We start from the raw sequence: 24,330 nt of genomic DNA, 5'->3' as shown, positions 1-24,330 counted from the left end.
CAAAATAGTTTGACTTACTCGAATAAGTCAGCCAACTTTATTCTAGACTTCCAGTTTCCTTACAGATAAAAATGAGAGCATGTAACTGGATAATCTCTGCGTTTTCCTTTAATACACTGTGAGTCTATGTGAATTCCACAGCCCACAGACCTGTCATGTCTCTCCAATTCTCAGATCCAATCAATCACCACGTTGTGCTGACTCTCTCCTAAATATTACTTGACTTTATCCATGCCCTTCCATCCCAGCTGTCATTCCCCTTGTTGAGAGCCTCAGTATCTTTCATCAGCCTCTTAACCAGTTTCCTTGACTTCTTCCATTATCTCTTCTTTAATGGTGTCAGGTAATCTTTCTAAAACACTAATTTGATCACACCACTCTATTGGTTATAACCCTTCTATGGTTACTTCTTTGCTGTAGCATAAAGTAGGATTTGCATGATCCAGCTCCCCCACTTCTTTCTCCTCTTTCCTCTACATTTTCAATGATTACACCAGCTGTTTGTGTCACTCCCATGCTTCAAAACTATAGGAATTGTGTCAGTATTCCTAGTGTCTAGTCCAGGGCCTGGCATGTAGTAGGTGCTCAGTAAAAGTATGTGGACTGTATTGGATGAATTTGATTATAAACTTGGCCCTACAATGGATAACTGTCATGGCAATCACTCACTCTTAGGCTCTTCATCCAGAAACCCTAGTATGGATTAGGTGTCTATCCTCTGCACTTCATCAGCCCCCTTGCTGACTCCTGTGGCAGTGCTCATCACACTGCATTGATCATTGCCAGCTTTCTGTTTTGTCTACTCATACAGACAGTGAGTAACTGTCTGGGGCAGGGCCCAGGTCTTGGTTATTACTTTATCCCAATCCTAGCACATGGCAGGTACCCAACAACTAAATTATTGAATAAATGAATAAATGAAAGAATGGCACAAAAATAGGATGTGGTTACATTAATATACACCTCTTTGTATCACATTGGCTGCTACTTTTGCCAAAATGAAAGAGTAAAGAAGAAAGAGACTTTTCCCTAATAGCAAATGTCCAGAAGAATGGATTCTTCCTCTCTGAGAACTCTGACTTCAGCCAGTTGACCCACTGAGGTGTCAGTGGAAGATGCGAGTGTTGACTACCATGGGACACTGCTTCCTCAGGATGGGGACAAGAAATAGCATCCTAAGGAAGAGGAGACAGCTAGAACTGTTGGAATGGTGCAGGAACCTTGGAAAAGGACAAATAATGAGAAACCATCAGGCAGCAAAGGCTGAGAACCAGTTTCCATTGTGTGATCATGTTGATTTTTGAAAATGAGAAGGTATTTATTTTACATACTATGGTAATTAAACTAAAACCTATCTGACCAAAAAGTGAAGATTGATACATGCATTCAATGGAAGCAGGGAAAATTACACTCACGGAGGAAAAGATTCCATATGTTCTCCAATACCTAGGCACAACTGGGTGCCGCTTTAATGACTTTCCAAATGCACCCCGTTGCTCTTAGGTATTGAAGAACATATGGCACGTTTCCCCTTTAACTGTGAATTTCCTTGCTTTTGTCAGTTGGTGTCTCAAGCTTAATGTATTTTAATGCAGCTTTTGTAAGGGTGAATACAGTCCGAAGTTGTTATTAGAGAGGCCATGTTAATAGTATACACAGATGTTATCTCTTAGTCTTCCCCAAATACGCTGTGAAAATCTACATACACGGGTCTAACTTTGAAATTGTTAATAAAGGCCCTTCGAGAGTTCCCAAACCGTTCTTCTCAGCTCCAAACTTAGCATGGATGATAAATGACCATTTAGTTGCCAATATAGCACAATATTTCAATTTCCTGCCTTCCCAAAGGTATTTGAAAGGTTGTACGAAGTTCATACTCACAGTATGTGTTGTCTACAACACCGTGATCTCCGACTGGCTAACCTTAACCAAAACCTTTTCAATTAACTCAACACATTCCTGGAGAAAACCAGCCCACTCTAGGTTCTGTACAAATATATCTTTATTGATTTTCTTGGCAAAGACTCCCAAAAATTATGGTGAAATCTGTTCTTTCAGATGATGTAGAAAAGGGAATGTTGTCCGTGTAAGACAAACACTAAATGAACAGAAGGAAGATCAACATTTTATCTACAAAAAGTCACAGATTTAATTGTCTGTACTTTTTTTTCATGCACAGCCTCTGAGAATGTTAATGAAATATATAGGAAGGGATAAAAAAAAATCCTCATTGTCCTGCCACCCACCCCCCGGCAAATCAAATTGTTTTCATTTTTTTCCCTCATTCCCTTCCAGTCCCTGTCCATATGTGTACATAATCTTTACATAATTACACTTCCAGTGTAGAAGCAATTTTGTAATCTGCTTTTTTTCTATTTAAATTATAGCAATTGGATTCTAAGGAAAGCTATATAGCACATTCTTGTGGACAAACAGAGCAGAACCCAGAGTGAAAAACTGAAACTCATGCACTGAGATTTCAAAGTATAGAAAGGTCCCTGACTAGACTAGGTTGTCTCATTGTTTGCTTTTGAATCCTCATTATAAGCAGGAGAGCCCAAAGAGGGCTGCTTGTGAGTGTCCCATTATTCAGAGCACCAGGCTGCCCAGAGACAGGAGCCCACTGTGGGCCAGGGGACAATTCCATTTGGGACTTAATATCATCCAAATAAAAGGAAACAAGGCTGATTTCTGCTGACCTACAGTTAGGTAGATTGCAGAATGAGCATTTCTGAAATGTATGACTTCTTGGGAAGCTATCCTTTCTGTTGCCAGAGGACCTTAAACTTTTTACATGGAGTCTAAACCTGTGAGACTAAGGCTCATTTAAGGGTAGTGAATAGCAACAAACACAACAATTAATTTTGCAGGTAGAAGTCATGACCAGACAGTTATTAGAGTGACAGAATTCCCGTGTAAAGATTCATACATCCATTAATGGGTTGAGCACTTTTTTACAAGAACATAGCTAAATGATATTTTACTATTATTTTCACAAAGTCGGCAATGTTAGAGAAATAATTAAAATCCAATTTTGTGGGTTCGCTGAGTCCGTGTCCTTGAACTAGTTTTCTCTGCTTATCCTTTGTAAGATTTAGCAGCAAACAACCCCTTCTGGATAATGCTGTGTCCCTTCAGCTAACTATAATGTTAGCCAGAATGTGGATAGCAGCTGTTGTGCTATGATTTTTACCAGTGTCTAGAATATCAGATTTGGCAGTCTTTGTTTAACAAAGAAATATGTCTCATATGCTATATGGTTTTTTCAATTTTGATTGAAAGTCTAAGTTTCTCTACTCCAGACTTACGAGCTAACTCGCAAGACTGTTGTTTTGCTAAAATCATGACAGACTGAAATGTACATAAGAATTGGTGAAACTGGGATCCCTGGGTGGCGCAGCGGTTTAGCGCCTGCCTTTGGCCCAGGGCGCGATCCTGGAGACCAGGGATCGAGTCCCACGTCGGGCTCCGGGTGCATGGAGCCTGCTTCTCCCTCTGCCTGTGTCTCTGCCTCTCTCTCTCTCTCTCTCTCTGACTATCATAAATAAATAAATAAATAAAAGAATTGGTGAAACTTTCATACAGGATGGAATAACCCTATTTAGGACATAATACTGCAGAGTTCTTAAGTTCCCCCTCCCCAAGTATCCTTTGCAACAGAGAAGTATGAACTCTCCAGGGGCTCTGGAGCAGTCTGTCACACGCTTGAAATTTCTTTGAAGATTCTGGTTTTTATCTTAAAATATCGTAGGTTTTTGCATACTACTTCAAAATATGTTCATGTTTATTTTGACTTTTCAAAATACTTTACATTGTCAGGTAAATTATGTAACTTTTCCTTCCAGACGTTTAAGGAAAATAGATGTTCCAGAAAGATGTCATGTTTATTCCATGGCTTACACTGGTTGTGTGTACCTGTTGAAAAAGTATGACATAGTGGTTTTGAGATGTTACTTTTCTTTCTTTTTTAAGATTTTATTTATTCATGAGAGACACACAGAGAGAGGCAGAGACACAGGTAGAGGGAGAAGCAGGCTCCATGCAGGGAGCCCAATGTGAAACTCGATCCCGGGACTCTGGGATCACGCCCTGAGCCAAAGGCAGATATTCAACCACTGAGCATCCAGGCATCCCAAGATTTTACTTTTCAACTATTAAAAGATTTTTTTAGAATTAATTAAATACCAGGAAACATGAAATACCTGGAACATTTTACCACTGAACTTCAGCCTGCCAGATTACTAATACAAAATAATGCATGTAAAAATGCCTTGAAATAGTCCTTGGTGCTTACACTTGTGTTAGGTCATAGCACATACTAATCTCTTCTTCCTCTCTACAGTGGAGCACTTCAAGTTTCTCCAACCACTTCACTTGCTCCTGTGAAGTTTTCTTTTTTTTTAATTTTTATTTATTTATGATAGTCACAGAGACAGAGAGAAAGAGAGAGAGGGAGGCAGAGACCAAACCGCTGCGCCACCCAGGGATCCCCGTCCTGTGAAGTTTTCATGTTAGAATTTTAGAATGTGCTTTGGCGTGAAACAGACCTAGATTTTTTTTTTTCAGACCTAGATTTAAATCACACCTCTGTCACTTAGTAGCCTTGTCACTTACCTTCTCTGACATTCAGTTTTCTCATTTGTAAAGTTGGAAAAATCATATCCATTTCCAAATGTTGTTGGAGGATTACGTGAGGTGATATATATTAAGTACCTGCCTTATTAGGCTAGTTCCTCTTCTTGTGTACTTCATTGTCCGCTAGTACATCTGGGCTGAATTTTGAGGCTGTTCTTGCTCTGGGCTCTGTGAAGTGGTATAGTTGGGTAAGGGAATCAGGTCTCTACTGCTAGCATTCTCACTGTATTCTTTTCTAGATATGGGGTGTGGGATTTGTGTCATTTGACAGCAACTGTAGGTATCTGCACATTTTTCATGCAAAATAAATAAATAAATAAATAAATAAAGCCCCAAAGCAATCTAGGTAAAAGTAATACCTTTCTAACCACAGTCTAGTACTAAACCATGTGCCATTGTGAAGCTCCCAGGATTCTAAGGTTTTCTTTGATTGATGGATATTTTATATATAAATATATGTATATAATATATTATTAATATTTAATATGTAATATTGAAATATTAAATGATCCTTATTTCAGTGGATTTTGGTAGTTTCTTCCAAAAATAAAGAGCATTTGTTTTGGAAAAAAAAAAGAGCATTTGTTTTGGATAGGAATTTAAAGTTTTTATTTTCAGTCCTAAAACTAGAATCATATAATAGTAACAAATAGTGACATTGTCCCAGACACTGTTCTCAGTGCCTTACAAATATTAACTCATCTAATCCTACCAGAAAACCTATGAAGAAGACAGTGTTATTATCATTCTTGCTTTATAGATGAAGAAATTGAGGCACAGAGAAGTTAAGTAACTTGCCCAAGGCCACATACCTAGTAGGTAGACCAGCCAGAATTTGAGCCCAGGAAGGCTGCATTGCATTCAGAATCTGTTTACATGCGCATGCACATGTGCACACCTGCACGCATATAGTCTATGTATTTATACATTGTGTGTGTTTGTGTGTGTGTGTTTGTGTATATGCTCTATTTGTCTGTCTAGTTGCAGTAATATCCTATGTGAATGGTCTTTATATACTCCTTTTTCCTTAGGGGAGCACCTGGTGTCATATTGTTAGGATTTAAATCCCAGCTCCATCAACTTAGCTACACCTCAGTTTTCTTATTTATAGAATGTGGACATTAATAGTTCTCGGTTTTGTAAGCCAAGATTCTTGGTTGCAAATAACAGCAGCCAACTCCAATTAACATAAGCAAAACAAATTTTAGGGAAAGATCTTAAGATGGTTGGCAAATCAAGCTCAGAAAATGGCAGAAACCAAAGGAAACTGCAAGACCAGGTTAAATACTGCTTCTATAGCTTCTAGACTCTTGAAGCCACTTTTGGCACCATCACCACTGACCACTTGATGTTTGTGCGGCTAAAAGGCATTACTCATTTCCCATGCCAAGTCCTTGATGGAATTAGCTCATTAGCCAAATTTAGAGCACCTGCTCATTCCCTAGCCCAGGGAGCAGGTAGTGTCTGGATCTGGCATTAGTAGTGGTAGGTGTTACTCTGCCTTCCATCAAGACTTACTCAGTGGTGGGGTTTCCACAAAAGAGGAATGTTCAGGTATTGGATAGTCAAAAAGCAAACCAAAACAAAGCAAAATGAACAAAAACTACTGGACAAAAGTCTATGATTCACCTCACAGAGTCATTGTAAAGATGAAAACACAAAGCATGTAGTAAGAACCCCATAAGCCTTACCCGTTATTATTACTTATATGCTATTTCATAGTGGGCTATAGTATAGGACTGTCCTTTCAGCTCTGATTTGTGCCTTTTTGTCTAAAGTTTTCCTGTGATTATTTCTCATGTCCTTAAAACGTCTTTATATTTTACTCTGTTCCCACCAGGATAAAACTAGTTGTAATAAGAAAAACTATGATTTTATATTTACATAGCTCTAACTTATTTAAAATTGTAGCTTCTTATTTATTTTTTAAGAAATTTTTTTATTGGTGTTCAATTTGCCAACATATAGAATAACACCCAGTGCTCATCCCATCAAGTACCCCCCTCAGTGCCCATCACCCAGTCACCCCAAAGCCCACCTCCCCTTCCACCATCCCTAGTTCGTTTCCCAGAGTTAGGAGTCTCTCATGTTCTGTCTCCCTTTCTGATAATTCCCACTCATTTTTTATCCTTTCCCCTTTATTCCCTTTCACTATTTTTTATATTCCTCAAATGAATGAGACCATATAATGTTTGTCCTTCTCCGATTGACTTATTTCACTCAGCATAATACCCTCCAGTTCCATCCACGTGGAAGCAAATGGTGGGTATTTGTCATTTCTAATGGCTGAGGAATATTCCATTGTATACATAAACCACATCTTCTTTATCCATTCATCTTTCGATGGACACCGAGGCTCCTTCCACAGTTTGGCTATGGTGGACATTGCTGCTAGAAACATCGGGGTGCAGGTGTCCCGGCGTTTCATTGCATCTGTATCTTTGGGATAAATCTCCAGCAATTCAATTGCTGGGTCATTGGGCAGATCTATTTTTAACTCTTTTGAAGAACCTCCATACAGTTTTCCAGAGTGGCTGCACCAGTTCACATTCCCACCAACAGTGCAAGAGGGTTCCCCTTTCTCCACATCCTCTCCAACATTTGTGGTCTCCTGCCTTGTTAATTTTCCCCATTCTCACTGGTGTGAGGTGGTATCTCATTGTGGTTTTGATTTGTATTTCCTTGATGGCAAGTGATGCGGAGCATTTTCTCGTGTGCTTGTTGGCCATGTCTATGTCTTCCTCTGTGAGATTTCTCTTCATGTCTTTTGCCCATTTCATTATTGAATTGTTTATTTCTTTGCTGTTGAGTTTAAGAAGTTCTTTATAGATCTTGGAAACTAGCCCTTTATCTGATATGTCATTTGCAAATATCTTCTCCAATTCTGTAGGTTGTCTTTTAGTTTTGTTGACTGCTTCTTTTGCTATGCAAAAGCTTCTTATCTTGATGAAGTCCCAATAGTTCATTTTTGCTTTTGTTTCTCTTGCCTTCATGAATGTATCTTGCAAGAAGTTACTGTGGCCGAGTTCAAAAAGGGTGTTGCCTGTGTTCTTCTCTAGGATTTTGATGGAATCATGTCTCACTGTAGATCTTTCATCCATTTTGAGTTTATCTTTGTGTATGGTGAAAGAGAGTGGTCTAGTTTCTCTGCATGTGGTTGTCCAATTTTCCCAGCACCATTTATTGAAGAGACTTTTTTCCAGTGGATAGTCTTTCCTCCTTTGCCAAATATTAGTTGGACATAGAGTTGAGGATCCACTTCTGGATTCTCTATTCTGTTCCATTGATCTATGTGTCTGTTTTTGTGCCAGTACCACACTGTCTTGATGACCACAGCTTTGTAGTACAACCTGAAATCTGGCATTGTGATGCCCCCAGCTATGGTTTTCTTTTTTAATATTCCCCTGGCTATTCAGGGTCTTTTCTGATTCCACACAAATCTTAAAATAATTTGTTCCAACTCTCAGAAGAAAGTCCATGGTATTTTGATAGGGATTGCATTAAACATGTAAATTGCCCTGGGTAACATTGACATTTTCACAATATTAGTTCTGCCAATCCATGAGCATGCAATATTTTTCCATCTCTTTGTGTCTTCCTCAATTTCTTTCAGAAGTGTTCTATAGTTTTGAGGGTATAGATCCTTTACATCTTTGGTTAGGTTTATTCCTAGGTATCTTATGCTTTTGGGTGCAATTGTAAATGGGATTGACTCAATTTCTCTTTCTTCAGTCTCATTGTTAGTGTATAGAAATGCCACTGATTTCTGGGCATTGATTTTATATCCTGCCACACTGCCAAATTGCTGTATGAGTTCTAACAATCTTGGGGTGGAGACTTTTGGGTTTTCTATGTAGAGTATCATGTCATTGGCGAAGAGGGAGAGTTTGACTTCTTCTGTGCCAATTTGAATGCCTTTTATTTCTTTTTGTTGTCTGATTGCTGAGGTTAGGACTTCCAGTACTATGTTGAATAGCAGTGGTGAGAGGGGACATCCCTGTCGTGTTCCTGATCTTAGAGGAAAGGCTCCAAGTGCTTCCCCATTGAGAATGATATTTACTGTGGGCTTTTCGTAGATGGCTTTTAAGATATTGAGGAATGTTCCCTCTATCCCTACACTCTGAAGAGTTTTGATCAGGAATGGATGCTGTATTTTGTCAAATGCTTTCTCTGCATCTATTGAGAGGATCATATAGTTCTTGTTTTTTCTCTTGCTGATATGATGAATCAATTGATTGTTTTATGAGTGTTGAACCAGCCTTGCATCCCGGGGATAAATCCTACTTGGTCATGGTGAATAATCTTCTTAATGTATTGTTGTATCCTATTGGCTAGTATCTTGTTGAGAATTTTTGCATCCATGTTCATCAGGGATATTGGTCTATAATTCTCCTTTTTGGTGGGGTCTTTGTCTGGTTTTGGAATTAAGGTGATGCTGGCCTCATAGAACGAGTTTTTATGTATTCCATCTCTTTCTGTCTTTCCGAACAGCTTTAGTAGAATAGGTATGGTTTCTTCTTCAAACGTTTGATAGAATTCCCCAGGGAAGCCATCTGGCCCTGGAATTTTGTGTCTTGGGAGGTTTTTGATGACTGTTTCAATTTCCTCCCTGGTTATTGGCCTGTTCAGGTTTTCTATTTCTTCCAGTTCCAGTTGTGGTAGTTTGTGGTTCTCCAGAAATGTAGCATCTTATTTAAACTTCACAGCAGCCTTATGAGGTAGGACTTATTTTCTCCCAGTTTTTCCCAGTTGAGGAAATTGAAGTTCAGAGAATTAATATAAATTGCCTGAGGTCATAACTAATTGGTGGTAGATCCAGGATTTGAATGCAAATCTCCTGACTCATCTAGTACTTTTGCCATATGTGCCCATTCAGGAGAAGAAGAGAAGCTTCTTTCTACATTTGGGTCTTGTCTTGATTTTCTGGGTCTTTCTGGGTCTTTCTTGATTTTTTATATAACATCTTCCCAAATGAGTTGTTGATAGTGTAGGTTGACATTGAAGAGCACAGAACCAAATCTGAATTCTGCCTCTTCTACTTAACAGTGAGATCTTTGGCAATTAAAACTCTTCCAGCCTCTATTTTCTCATCTGTAGAATGGAGACACTTGTACTTCCCTCATAGGATTCTAGTAAATGTGATATTCCATAATGGCCAAGAAGTACTTAGTATAGTTCTTGGCACATAGTAAATTATTATTCACCTGTTATTATTACTGGATGAATTAGGAAAAGAAGTGTAGGAGAAGCAGGTATCCACTTTAATTACTTTGGCAATCCAGGCATCACCCCTTTTTGCTTGAATTATCCTTATGTGCCTATATATGTGTTCTTTCTGCTTAGCCAATTCTTGAGAGTCTTTTGAAGCCTAGCCTAAGTTTCATTCTCTGTGAGTTCTTCTAGAAATATCAGTCTCATCAATCTCTCCCTCTTCTGCATGTCCATAGAATTGGCGTTGTCTATACCATGTAACTAGGCACTTCTAAAGTCTTTGGTGCAGTATCAACTAGTGCAGTGTTGGTGTCTCTTTAAAGTTCATATGTTGAAACTTAATCCCCAATGTGATGATATTTGGAGATGGGGACCTTTGGGAGATGATTAGATCATGAACATGGAGCCATCATGAATGGGATTAGTATCTTATAAAAGAGGTCCCAGAGAGCTTCCTCTAATTCTGCTGTGTGAGGATACAGTGAGAAGTCTGCCATCTGCAACCCAGAAGAGAGCTCTCCCCAGAACCTGTCATGTTAGTACCCCAATCGTGGACTTTCAGCCTCCAGAACGGTAAGAAATAAATATCTGTTGTTTATAAGTACCCCCCCAACACCCACCCAGTCTATGACACTTTTTAATAGCAGCTCAAACTAAGACAGCTAGGTTGTAAACTTCTTAAGGAAGATGGCTGGTTTCCCACAATGACTAGTTGAGGGTTAAGAAAGCACAAAAATTGTTGCCTAATAAATGTTTGTAGAGTCATTTTCCTGGGTCATTAGTAGGAAAAGCCAATAAAATTGCTGAGTAATAGTACCATATATGGTGTAACTCTTCGTTTTTCAAAGCCCCTTCAGAAGCGTAATAATATAACCTCATGACCCCCTGTGAAGAAGACACAGAACAGTGAAAAACGGCTCTCTTGTTTTCCTTCCATTCTTGTTATGCCGTCTAGTAAAAGGGGTCTGTATTTCCAACTTGTTGTGCTAAAATTTCCCTAGGAATAGATCTAGCTTTAAGTAGGCAAACAGAGTACTTTGATCCTACAGTCTTTAATTAGCATCATATGTGAAAGAGCAGGGTGTATTTGAAGGAGTCTGAAGCAAAAGGTCCATTGTAGTACCTGGGACAATGACTCTGAGCCTCAATATCTCTTGCACATCGAGGATGTTTTTAAGAGTTCTTCTCTTGGGTTCTACTCTCCTGTGACTTAGTATATTATTAGGGTAATGCTAGCTGCTATAACCAATGAACTCCAAAATTTAGCACCTTAACACAGTGGAGGTTTATTTACTGGTGAGAGAGTGGTCCAGTATGGGTGTTCCTAGTCAGTAGTAGTTATGACAGGGTTCTTCTCTGTGTGTGCATTTAGATCCAGGCTGGTGGAGGTTCTGACATTTTCAAGTTGGGGCATCCAAGGTTCCTGAGTGTCAATATCTAGCAGGTGGGAGGGGAAAGAACACAGAAGGTTATGCATAGAAGGGCCAAATCTGGAAATGTCTTACATAACTTTTTTTCATTTTTCATTAGCCAGATATGACCACTATTAACTGCAAGGGATGTTGGGCTATGTAGTCTAGCTGGGTGCCAGGAAAAAGAACATGCATACTGATGAAGTAATCTTTCCCACAGAAAAAAATAACAAATTTTTAAAAGATTTATTTATTTATTTGAGAGAGAGAGAGAGAGAGAGAGAGAGAGCATGGGGGGAGGGGCAGAGGGAGAGGGCAACAGAGAATCTCAAGCAGACTTCCTGCTGAGCATGGAGCTCCACGTGGGGCTCGATCCCATAGCCCTGAGATCATGACCTGAGCTGAAATAAAGTCACAAACTTAACCGAATGAACCACCCAAGTGCCCCCCCAAATAATAATAATTTTAACATCTTGGGACACTTCTCCTATGCCAGGTTCTGTGCTATGTATATTTATATGCATTATCTTATTTAAACCTTGCAATGCTAATGAGGTGGGCACTATTTTTAGCTCAATATTTCAGATGAGGAAACAGATTCAAATCATTCAACAAATACCTTCTAAAGCTATGCTTTGAATCTGGAGGCATTTGACCCTGCAGCTGGACCTCTTAACCTCTCTACTTTTGTAACTATCCTATATGATTATTCTGTGTTAGAATATATTCTACTGAGTTCTAACCTAATGGAAAGACACATCATTTAGGAGAGGGCTTTCTTTAGTTCTTTGGGTGTTTATATCATATTATAACTGGCCAACTTCCCAGTCGTATTTCAGCTCTCCACAGGTGAGCCTTCAAAAAATATCCATAGATGAAATATACTGCTTCAAACAGATTCTTATCCACAGTTTCTCTTGGAACATTGTCCACACAGAGTATATGAAGTGTTTATGAACCTAAAGGATGATGACTGGAAATTAGGTTGGAAGTCTCCCCAGTTACCTCTCTGATGAGGTTTCTGGTTCCCTTTGAATCATATGGGACACAAATATAACTGCACTCTTGTGGTATTAAGAGACTTTTGCTTTGGGTCTTGGCTATCATCAGGCCAGAAAGCGAAACATTTGGGAACGCAAATTAGCACCGCTATAAAGAAGTCAGGCTACTTGAGGTCAGAAGCATGGTTCTCAGAGCAGGAGTGTGCACCTGGAGACAGCAGCGACCTGGTTAGGGCAAAAGGCCTGTTTCATGAACGGGGAGGGCTGTGGCAAACCCACATCTCATACCCATTGATTGACCAAAGAAGGCAGCCTGACTGAGGAGGGTTAGAAGCCTGCTATGAGGATCACCAGCATTGGGAGAAAAACAGATAAATTTTAAGAGTTTGGAATCTCAAAAGTATTTGCTTTTCAACCTGTTTTTCTGGTATCTTATAAACATGCTCTATTTACCTTATATATTTTCACTTGCTCTGACTTTAAATTCTGAGGTACTTTTAATTAGTTCTTCTGACTTGGCCACATTGTGAAATTTAAGACATTCCCTGCCCCACCTTTCTTACCTCCTAAGTTGTGATGCTAGTGAGGATTTTGTGTTTTCTGTTTAAAACAGGGAATGCAGTTTCCAGTATAAATGTGCACGATGGTTCCTCAACACAGGTCACAGAGGTGGCCATCTGTACCAGGGAGAAGAGAGGGGCACAGCAAATTCTGGTGCTGGGCAGGCAGCTTCATTCCAAAGGAGTTCAGGCCTTTCGCTATCACCAGTTACTAAGAAAAGGTTTGTGCTGATTAGTCAGTGGAAGTCAGGAAGAAGGCCTTAGGTGCTATGCTGGGTGCTGGATAGAGTTGCAAAAGACATGGGTCCTGCCCCCAAGGATTTCATTCTACTGGGCCAACACATTGTTGATAAAGGTTAGCATGGGGGAAGCAAAGAACTGTAGCAGTAAAGGAGGTTGTTCTTAGGCATTGAAGACCTAGGCTGTTGAAGGGACAGCCTAGGGTATGACCAGGATGACCTATGGTAGTGAGTTTTACAGAGCCAAGCCCCAAACCTAAACCTCTCAACCACTTCTCAAACAAACCTGTGAAAATCATGTTTTGGAAAATGAATTTCTTCTCTCTTTTCTTCATGAAGAAATGTTTTGCATTCCCTTCATAAATCTTTATTTGCTGTATACTATGAGCCAGACACTATGCGAGGGCTAAGAAGAGACTTATCTGTGACACTGACAGGGTAGGAGGTAGGGAACCAATGGATAAACAAATCACATGGCAAATGGATCCTAGAGACCCGCATGGGGCACTATGGGAGCACAGAAGAGAGATACCTCAACTAGGCTGGGTACGTACTGAAAAGACTTCAATGATTCCATTTTGTTAAATGGATTTTAAATTTAAGATAATATGGATTCTTTGTGTAAAATTAACAAATTATAGAAAAGCTCAAAGAAAAAAGTGGAAATCACCTTGAGTCCCTTCACTGAGAAAGCGCCGTGATTAACATCTTGCAAATTCTTTTCGTCTACATAACAGTATATTGTGATCATCTTCTCAACTCATTAAATAATATTTAAATCATGATTATTGGCATCGCCATAGTATTCCATTGGATTTATTTAACCAAACCCCTATTGGTGTTTGTTTAGATTATTTACACTTGTCACAAATATAAATAATGCTGTAATTAACAACTTCTCATAGACATCATGGCATATGGGTTGAGAGCAGGGACTGCTTGGGTTTGGACCTAGGCTCTGTGATCCCTGGGCAAATTTCTTAAATTCCATGTTCTTCCATGTCCTCATAAGTAAAACAGGGATAAAATAGTACCATTCTCAGAAAATTATGATAATTAAATAAGTTAATGTGTGTCGGAGTTCTTAAAACAGGGCCTGATATCTAGTAAGCAGTCAAAAAGTCTTTGCTATTATTAATTTCATATATTTTTATCATTTCCTGAGGTTAAAAGCCTTGGAATTAGAATGGCAGGATTGAGGAGTATATTTATTTTCAAGGCTTTTTTTTTTAAGATTTTATTTATTCATGAGAGACACAGAGAGAGAGAGAGGCAGAGCCACAGGCAGAGGGAGAAGCAGGCTCCATTCAGGGAGCCCGATGTGGGACTCGATCCCAGGACTCCAGGATCACACCCAGGGCCTAAGGCAGGCACTCAACTGCTGAGCCACCAGGTGTCCCTATTTTCAAGGCTTTTAATGCATGTCATCAAATTGCTCTACAGAAAGGGCATAGCAATTGATTCTCTTACCAGTACTGCATGACAGTGCCTTTTATCTAAAACTCTTTTATTATTGGTCCTTCTCCATCCCTATACAAATGCTTCATGTCTCACTCACCTTGTATCCTTATTACCTTAATGCAGTGCCTGATAGGTAATAGTTGCTTAATAAATATTTGTGCAATTAATGACGTACGTCAACCCTGAGTATTTTGCTTTAAAAGCGTGGCTTATTTTTAAGCAAATACTTTCTCTGAGTTTATTTAATAACTGAGCAGTTTAAATTGTTTCTGGTATTATTTTAATTTGCATTTCTCTGATTAGCAATGAAGCAAGATATTTTCCTCATACTTGTTAGTAATTTGTATTTCTTCTTTTGTGAATTGTCTGCTCATATCATTTGTTTATTTTTCCATTAGGGTGTTTGTCCTCTCTTATAGATTTGAAGCATTTTATGTTGGAGATAATAATCTTTTCACATGTGATATAATTCTTTCTATGAGTTTGTTGTCTGCCTCCTAGTTTTGCTCATGGCATTTTCTTGACATGCAGAGTATTATTTCAATATTCTATAGTCAAATCTTTAAGTCTTTATAGTTTTCTCTTTGGTGTTACTCCATGAATGTTTTCTTTTAGTTCTTATGGTTTCACTTTTTACCTTTAACTCCTTCTATCATCTGGAATTCATGTTGGCTCAATTTATCCCCAAATAGCTAATAATCGTCCCAGCATTTTTCTTTTCCCACCAATTTGAAGTTAACATCCTTATCATATACTATATTAGTATGTCCTGTAGGGACTATTTCTGTGCTTTCTTTCCTGACCCATTGATGCCAGTCTACTCCTATGCTGTTGTCATGCTATTTTAATTATTGTTTTTTTACATGCATTTATTTTATTCTATTCACATTGTACAATTGTTATACAACCTACAAAAAGTACAAAAACCTAATCCATTTTCCAATGCCAAGTCAGAGCTAAGTTACAAGGAGAATTTGGGTGTCCCATACAATTCATACTGCCTGTCAGTATGAATGTACAGTATGATGTATTTAAAGCTGTAAGTATTGCCACAGGAGAATCTCTTGTCTTTGCAGCGACCGCACAGATCCTGTCGATGAGGCCTCCTTAGATCAATATGTCTTTTCTTTTGACGGCAGGAACAACAAGACTTTGAACAGGTCTGACATTGGATTGCTTCTACTCGGTAAGGGTTAAAACTCTTTTGGCATTTGCAACCAAATAAACCTTATTCGTTGCAGAAATGCACCACACATAAGCACTCTCCCATCTGGTCTTACAATCTTTACAATGAAAATAGTCATGTTTTGCTTCCAAAAACTGGAAAGTGGATTTCCTGAGCAGCTCTGCTCCACCAACTCCCTGTGCTTGCTTACTCTTCTCTTTCCCAGGACTTGAGGCATCTTCCTCCTCCAACTCATCGTGTTGGTGAGGTTCCTCCTGCTTGTCTTCCTCTGACCTTGGCATTGGTGGTGGCCGCTGCTGCTGCTCACTGGCCTCAGCGGGACGCAAAAGCCTTCCTCTCTTGGTCTTCCCCTTCCCTCTGCAGCTGAATCAGGCTCCTGTGGCCCATGACTGGTGAATGTTAAGAAACACTCAATGTTAAAAAACATTGAAGTATCTGGCAGGGCAAATTCTTCTTCATTACTCACATTTTTTGTTCAAAAATATCCTGATTATTAAATATATCAATAAATATAAAAATTGTGATATGTACATATGTATTCTGAGATTCACAATTCTCTGAAATACTTTTTATCTTCTTTCAAAATATGCAGTTATTTTTACACATCGTGGTCCTAATAGAGGGCTGCTATAGTCAAAGCAGATATGTTTTCCCCCTATGAAAACATTCTCAGTCTCTTATTATGCAAAGTATTGTAGAATTGTACAGTTTTTACAAGCTAGAAGGTTCCTTTAAGATGATCTAGTCCAGCTATCTTATTTAACAAGTGAGACATTCAAATTTCAGCGGTCAGGCCATTAGCTAGTGGCAAAGCCAAGGAGAGAACCCAAGGTTCCTGCCTCCATGATACCAGCACAAAAGAGGTGGTAATGAATAATTATCATATCATCTCGTACACCGACATCCATGAGAGCATTTAACACATACCCTTTGATGCAGAATTGTCCTGAAATTTGTTTCTTCTTTCCCCCTCTTCCTCACACCCCAATTTAAAGGTCTAAACAAACCTCTCTCTGCCTCTAGCATAGACTTTATAAATATAAATGTTGTATGTAGTACATAGTATTTTATCAGAAAACTACAATAAGATAAATTTAGACTATGGTTTGAGCATATAATTATACCATGTCATGAAACAAAGAGAGTTAAAAATACAAAGCTAAGCCCACAGCAATAAATATTGTACAAGACACTCATTACTTTACGGAAATCCGAAAAAATTTGCAAAATCTCTGCTTGAAGATTTTCATTTGGCTTTGTAGTGCGGAATCATCAAATTGAACTGTGCTTTTGGATATGCCCAAACTGTACCTTTTAAAGTAAGTGTTAGCAGTTAAGGAGATTAGATTGCAGGGCTTTTGGAATAGATACATAGCCTATCATATTTAGCTCACTAGGGTCTAAATCAGCTCTGACTGGCAAAGACCAAAAATTTTGTTGACCTCACATGTACATGTTAGCCTCTCGAGAAATGTTTGGATTATAGCATTTAATACTCTGAGCCCAAGTAGCATGGTTGTACTCCCAACAACCTGTAGGCTCAGAAATAAAAATCTTTGATGGGAGTCCCTGCCAAGGAGTCAATATTGAACAGTCAGAGATCATGCGAAGTTGAGAAGTAATTATGTAGCTACGATTTAAATTGGGGTAGGAAGCGATTTGAAAGAGGATAGGAACCTATGATTCTATTTCTGTTTGAAAAGATCTGATACATAAGTGCACATTTCAGTGTTAGCATTCAAGAATGTTTTACATGGCTCACAAAGGGAACTGTTTATAATAATGGATGCAGGAGACCTCTGCCAATCTTGGAAAAGAAATTGCCTTAAGTGGAAGAAAGTCATGCATCACTGAACTCCTACTATTGGGTTATATTAAAATGTTATGCCCCTCATTTTCATCAGTAAGAGTTGAAAACCTTTTGGGTATGTATCATACCATTAGGTATAATGGAAGCTCATGGGTTTAGGGTTAGGCTCCATGGTGGGACAGAAGTTAAGCAAAATGAGTTTTAGTCTCATTTCAGCCACTATGTATTTGTGCAAAGCTCTTTCCCTCCTTCAGCTCAAATGTTATCCTTTCTGAGGCGCAGACACTTCTGAGAACCTGAAGAATGTTATGGCTTGCTGCAGAGAAATTGCCCCTCCCCACCCCATGCTCCCATAACACACCAGGTTCAGAATCTCTGGTTGAGGTAATAGCTAGATCCCTTTCTATTCTCTTGGGATCTCTGCTTCAGAAGGTTTCTTTACAAAGTAAGTTATAGGCAGAAAGTGATAAAAATACAAGAGGGTAGTCTTGAGTTTATAAAAGTGAATAGTATCTCCTTAATGGCTACACTTTTTAAAAAATTTTTATTTATTTATGATAGTCACACACACACAGAGAGAGAGAGAGAGAGAGAGAGAGAGGCAGAGACACAGGCAGAGGGAGAAGCAGGCTCCATGCACCGGGAGCCCGACGTGAGATTCGATTCCGGGTCTCCAGGATCGCGCCCTGGGCCAAAGGCAGGCGCCAAACCGCTGCGCCACCCAGGGATCCCAATGGCTACATTTTTAATGATGGGCTTTTCCACAGCATGTGTGTGTACATGTGCATATGCAAAATTTGATGAAAGATGACCAATATTGCTAAGCCCCTTCATCATCATCCTCTTATTTTGGGTAACTGTGGTAGTTGGTCCTCACTAAGAAAAAGGGTAGATAGGGACGCCTGGGTGGCTCAGCAGTTGAGCGTCTGCCTTTGGCTCAGGACATGATTCTGGAATTCTGAGACTGAGTCCCGCATAGGGCTCCCTGCATGGAGCCTGCTTCTCCTCCCTCTAGCTACGTCTCTGTCTCTCTCTCTGTCTCTCATGAATAAATAAATAAATAATTTATTTTTTTTAAAAAAAGGGTAGATAAATGACTTTGGTCCAGTTGACAGATTCCTATGATGCTGACTTTTGATTCATCCCTGCATTTGTCTATATTATATATGTGTGCATTTGTTAATGAGAGAGTATATCTGCTGTCATGTTATATGTAGTTGGGGAAGTTTCTAGTTTTCTTGTTGCTTCATTAATTTATTCATTTTGAAATATGGTAATTAAGAGATAATTAAGCAAGAATAGCCTTGGATTTTTAGTGACCTGAGATAAGACTTGTTTTTAAACCTGCTTCTCTCAGTCTCCACCTACCAGCTAATTGCCTCTATTTGCAGCCCCCACTTTTCTTCTTCCTGAAAAATTGCATGACAGTCCAATGTATAAAATTCAAACAAGCGGTTTCCATGCTGTAATGTGATCCTATTTTCAGAGAGCTAAAATATTATTTATTTGGTAAATAAATTTTTGGTAAAAAACTTTGCCTTCTAGACATACTCTTCAATGACTAGTATGGATACAATTTTCCACATATTTTTAAATTGAATTTTAAGTTCATACTTGCACCTGCTGTTGGCCAACTTAAGCCCAATACATGTCAGAATGAAGTTATTGTTATTTGGACGTATCTAATGATCTTTCTCTCAACTGAGTTATATTTATAAGCTTTTATTTCCATTTATAGTCATTTTTATAAAATAATAGAACAAAATGCAATAACGTATTAAATGATTACACAAGCACTGATAGTTGTATAAGGATGATGACCCAGCTAAAATTGTTGGCTAGTAGCATAGATGGCATAAAAGTCTAATGTAAGAAAGTCAATGATTAACTTTAGGTTAGGAACTCCAACCTTTGCCAAAGTTAACACTCATTGTATCCTCTGCGTAGCACTAGGAATAAGTTCCAATAAAAAGTTAAATTAAATTCCTTTTTAAAAATATATCTTTTAACATCAAAGTGTTTTTGAAAAAGAAAAAAAAAAAAAGCCCAGTAGTGTTAAAAGGGCTTTGATGGCAAACATTAGTCTGTTGCCCCAGCCTGCCCCCATCCCGTTCTCTAGTGACAACCTCTTTCAAATCTATAGCTATATCTGCTGATAATTACCTCCATTCTTCCAAGTTACACACATACACACTTTTTTAATTCAAGTTTAGACATGACCTACTGATTTTTTGTTAAGTCAAATCTGGATTTTAGTTCGCATACAGACCCTCCCCTCCCACACCCCACATCTACCCAAAATAACTCATTTTTTTTTGTTTCAATCTATATTATGCTTTTCCTACCATGTTTATACAAATATCTTTCACTGCTAAGTCTATTGGTGAACTAAGACATTTACTTTCTTTTTCGACATTTTGTGTTTCCTGGAGTTACTTAATGACTAAGTTTCTTTCTTTTTATTTAAATTCAATTTGCCAACATATAGTATAACACCCAGTGCTCATCCCATCAAGTGCCCTTCACCCAGTCACCCCATCCCTCTGCCCTCCTCCCCTTCTGCAACCCTTTGTTTGTTTCCCAGAGTTAGGAGTCTCTCATGGTTTGTCTTCCTAATTTTTCAATGTCTAAGTTTCTTTTTTTTCTTGGAGTTCAATTTGCCAACATACAGCATAACACCCAGTGCTCATCCCATCAAGTGCCCCCCTCAGAGCCTGTCACCCAGTCACCTCAAATCCCCACTCACCTCCCTTTCCACCACCCCTTGTTCCTTTCCCAAAGTTAGGAGTCTCTCATGTTCTGCAATGGCTAAGTTTCATGATACTTTTTTTCTTTTGTGTTACCTTTGATTAAATTTTCCAGCATGTTTTAACAGTTCTGTAAAGAGATTTATAAGAATTTTCTATAATTTGTCAGATAACAGAAACTTAAAGTTCCATTAGAATGCAGATTTCAAGAAGTCAGAAATTTTATTTTGTTCATCACTATATCCTCTGTGCCTACAGCAGGGCCTAAAACATAATAAATTCTCTATAACACTTGTTAAGTGGAAAATAAAAAGAATATGCATCATTTCTTCCCTGGAAGCATCCCTTCTGAAGCCTTCCAATCTCCTGCTCCCATGTGGACTGATTGCTTGCTTCACAGCTGATGTCTTTGGATTGACCTTCACTTCATTATTCTGTTAGATTTTCTGTGTCCTGGATCCCATATCTATTTTCTTGGTTTGCACCTCATTTTTGTAAAGCACATACTCCAGAAGCTTCTTGAGTTTGAGAATATGTTTTGGAAGATGCATATTGCACTTACACATCTGAGACTGTCTTTAGCATACACTTGCTTATTATAATTTGGTTGCATATCAAATTCTTTTTAAAATATTTATTTATGTATTTATGTATTTATTCATTTATTTTAAAAGATCTGATGGAGCCACACATTTATTAATCGAACTCTTTTTAAAAAATTTATTTATTTATTTGAGAGAGAGAGAGGAGGAGGAGGAACAGAGGGGGACAAGGAGACTCTGTGCAGAGCATGAAGTCCAACGTGAGGCTCAATCTAACGACCCTGAGATCATGACCTGAGCTAAAATCAAGAGTTGGATGCTCAACCAACTGAACCACTCAGGGCCCCAATATTTTATTTGAGAGAGAGAGTGTGTGCACAAGCAGGGGGAGGGGCAGAGGGAGATGGAAAAGAAGGCTCGCCACTGAGTGCAAAGCCTAAGGCAGGCTAGATCCTAGGATGCCGGGATCAAGTCCTGAGCCAAAATCAGACACTTAACCAACGAAGCCACCCAGGTGCCCCTGGTTGCATATCAAATTTTAATTTGAAAATTATCTTTATTTAGAATTTTGAATGCATTGTTCTTTCAGTATTATCATTTTCCCACCATTTGCAGGTACTTGGGTTTGAATTTCCTCCTCTCTAATGAGCCATTTATTATTCCTCTGCCCACTTTCTACCTCTAAATACTGTGTTTTGGGGATGCAGATATATCCTAATGTTTCATTATATATTGCTATATGATGAACTACCACAATATGTAGTGGCTTTCAACAATAACCACATTCTTCTTCTCAAGGTTCTGTGCAATGACTGGTCTCTTCTCCATGAGATGTCATTTGAGACTGCAGTCATCTGGGTGCCTGACTGAGGTAAGGGGTGCTTCACTGAGCTAGAATGCCCAATATGATGCATTTGCGTGGCTGGCAATTGGTACTATCGGCTATGAGCTTAGTCAGAGCTTTCAACCAGAGTGTCTTTGGTTCTCCTCCATGTGGTATTTCCGTTGGCGTGGACTCTGATTGTATGGAACCTAGTCTCTAAAAGGAAGTAAATTCTCTCCAACATTTGTTGTTTCCTGTCTTGTTAACTTTCACCATTCTCACTGGGGTGAGGTAGTATCTCATTGTGGTTTTGATTTATATTTCCCTGATGGCAAGTGATGCGGAGCGTTTTCTCATGTGCATGTTGGTCATGTCTATGTCTTCTTTGGTGAAATTTCTGTTCATGTCTTTTGCCCATTTCATTATTGGATTGTTTGTTTCTTTGCTGTTGAGTTTAATAAGTTCTTTATAGATCTTAGATACTAGCCGTTTATCTGATACGTCATTTGCAAATATCTTCTCCCATTCTGTAGGTTGTCTTTTAGTTTTCTTGACTATTTCCTTTGTTGTGCAGAAACTTTTTATCTCTATGAAGTCCCAAGAGTTCATTTTTGATTTTGTTTCCCTTGCCTTCATAGATGTATTTGCAAGAAGTTGCTGTGGCCAAGGTCAAAAAAGGTGTTGCCTGTGTTCTCTAGGATTTTGATGGATTCTTGTCTCACATTTAGATCTTTCATCCATTTTGAGTTTATCTTTGTGTATGGTGTAAGAGAATGGTCTAGTTTCATTCTTCTGTACTTGGCTGCCCAATTTTCACAGCATCATTTATTGAAGAGACTGTCCTTTTACCAGTGGATAGTCTTTCCTGCTTTGTCAAATGTTAGTTGGCCATAGAGTTGAGGGCCCATTTCTGGGTTCTCTATTCTGTTCCATTGATCTAGGTGTCTGTTTTTGTGCCAGTACCATACTGTCTTGATGATCACAGCTTTGTAGTACAACCTGAAATCTGGCATTGTGATGCCCCCAGCTATGGTTTTCTTTTTTAATATTCCCCTGGCTATTCAGGGTCTTTTCTGATTCCACACAAATCTTAAGATTAATGTTGGAAGAGGATGTGGAGAAAGGGGAACACTCTTGCACTCTTGGTGGGAATGTGAACTGGTGCAGCCACTCTGGAAAACTGTGGAGGTTCCTCAAAGAGTTAAAAATAGAGCTACCCTATGACCCAGCAATTGCACTGCTGGAGATTTACCCCAAAGATACAGATGCAGTGAAGCGCCGGGACACCTGCACCCCGATGTTTCCAGCAGCAATGTCCACAATAGCCGAACTGTGGAAGGAGCCTCGGTGTCCATCGAAAGATGAATGGATAAAGAAGATGTGGTCTATGTATACAATGGAATATTACTCAGCCATTAGAAATGACAAATACCGACCATTTGCTTCGACGTGGATAGAACTGGAGGGTATTATGCTGAGTGAAGTAAGTCAATCGGGGAAGGACAAATATTATATGGTTTCATTCATTTGGGGAATATAAAAAATAGTGAAAGGGAATAAAGAGGAAAGGAGAGAAAATGAGTGGGAAATATCAGTGAGGGTGCTGGAACATGAGAGACACCTAACTGGGAAACAAAGGGTGGTGGAAGGGAGGTGGGTGGGGGGATGGGGTGACTGGGTGACGGGCACTGAGGGGGGCACTCAATGGGATGAGCACTGGGTGTTATGCTATATGTTGTCAAATCGAACTCCAATAAAAAATTACCAAAAAAAGGAATGGATACTGTATTTTGACTAATGCTTTCTAAAAATTAAATAAAATAAAAATGAAATAAAAGGAAGTAAATGGATGCTTTCTGGTCCTTTTAAAGCTTGTGTTCAGGATGCCTGGGTGGCTCAGCGGTTGAGCGTCAGGGCGTGATCCTGGAGTCCTGGGATCGAGTCCCACATCGGGCTCCCTGCATGAGCCTGCTTTTCCCTCTGTCTGTGTCTGTCTCTCTCCCTGTGTCTCTCATGAATAAATAAATAAACCCTTTTAATAAAATAAAACGTGTGTTCAGCAGTCTCAGAATGTCGCTTTTGCTGTATTCTATTGGTCAAGACCAGTTATAAGTCCAGTCTGTATCCAAGGGATGGGAAAATAATCCCTGAGTGTTGATGTGAGGAACAGTAGGAGCATAGGAAGCAGGGAGGGCTCACAAGGGGTCATCTTTGGAGACTAGCTGCCATACATAGTTCCATCAAAGACAGAGTTTGTGATGCTGCATTTTGTTTCTTCTTATTGGTTGTGTGTGATTTTCCAGGAGGAGAAGGGGACAGAAGTATTTTTACCATCACAATATCAGAAACCTGTTCGACTCTTTAAAATTATTTTCTTATTAGAGATCAAGAGATTATACTTATGAGTTGTTTTATGATTGTTGGGACTTGACTCTTCAGACTGCCACAGCAGGTTGTGGCTCAACAGTAATTAACATTGGCTGCACACAGCTGGCCAATGAATTAAATTAAGAGGTGACAGAAAGTTGGGGAAGGAAGTTAGCATCCATCCATCTATTTATTTATCCATCCTTCATTTGTAAAGAGACATTAAAATAGAACTCTTTATATGTCAGTATTAGCTGAGGCTGCAAAAGACTGAGAACAACATCCCCAATTCTAAATTCTTTTTTTAAAGATTTTATTTATTTATTCATGAGAAAC

The 24,330-nt window shown here is 39.0% G+C and overlaps 1 long non-coding RNA gene and 1 pseudogene across 1 annotated transcript in view; one reads left to right on the top strand and one right to left on the bottom strand.

The window, feature by feature from the left end:
• Positions 1–24,330, top strand: part of LOC144308053 (uncharacterized) — a 93,838-nt gene that overhangs the window by 41,085 nt on the left and 28,423 nt on the right. Inside the window, exon 3 of the long non-coding RNA XR_013374691.1 lies at positions 21,603–21,675. This is a non-coding gene — a long non-coding RNA (uncharacterized LOC144308053). The remainder of the gene's footprint in view (positions 1–21,602; positions 21,676–24,330) is intronic.
• LOC144308219 (protein ZAR1-like pseudogene) lies at positions 15,481–16,092 on the bottom strand (annotated as a pseudogene).

The sequence above is a fragment of the Canis aureus genome, chromosome X, assembly GCF_053574225.1.
Source record: "Canis aureus isolate CA01 chromosome X, VMU_Caureus_v.1.0, whole genome shotgun sequence".
NCBI lineage: Eukaryota > Metazoa > Chordata > Mammalia > Carnivora > Canidae > Canis > Canis aureus.
The sequence above is the reverse complement of the archived record's forward strand: the minus strand, read 5'-3'. Positions and strand labels throughout refer to the sequence as shown.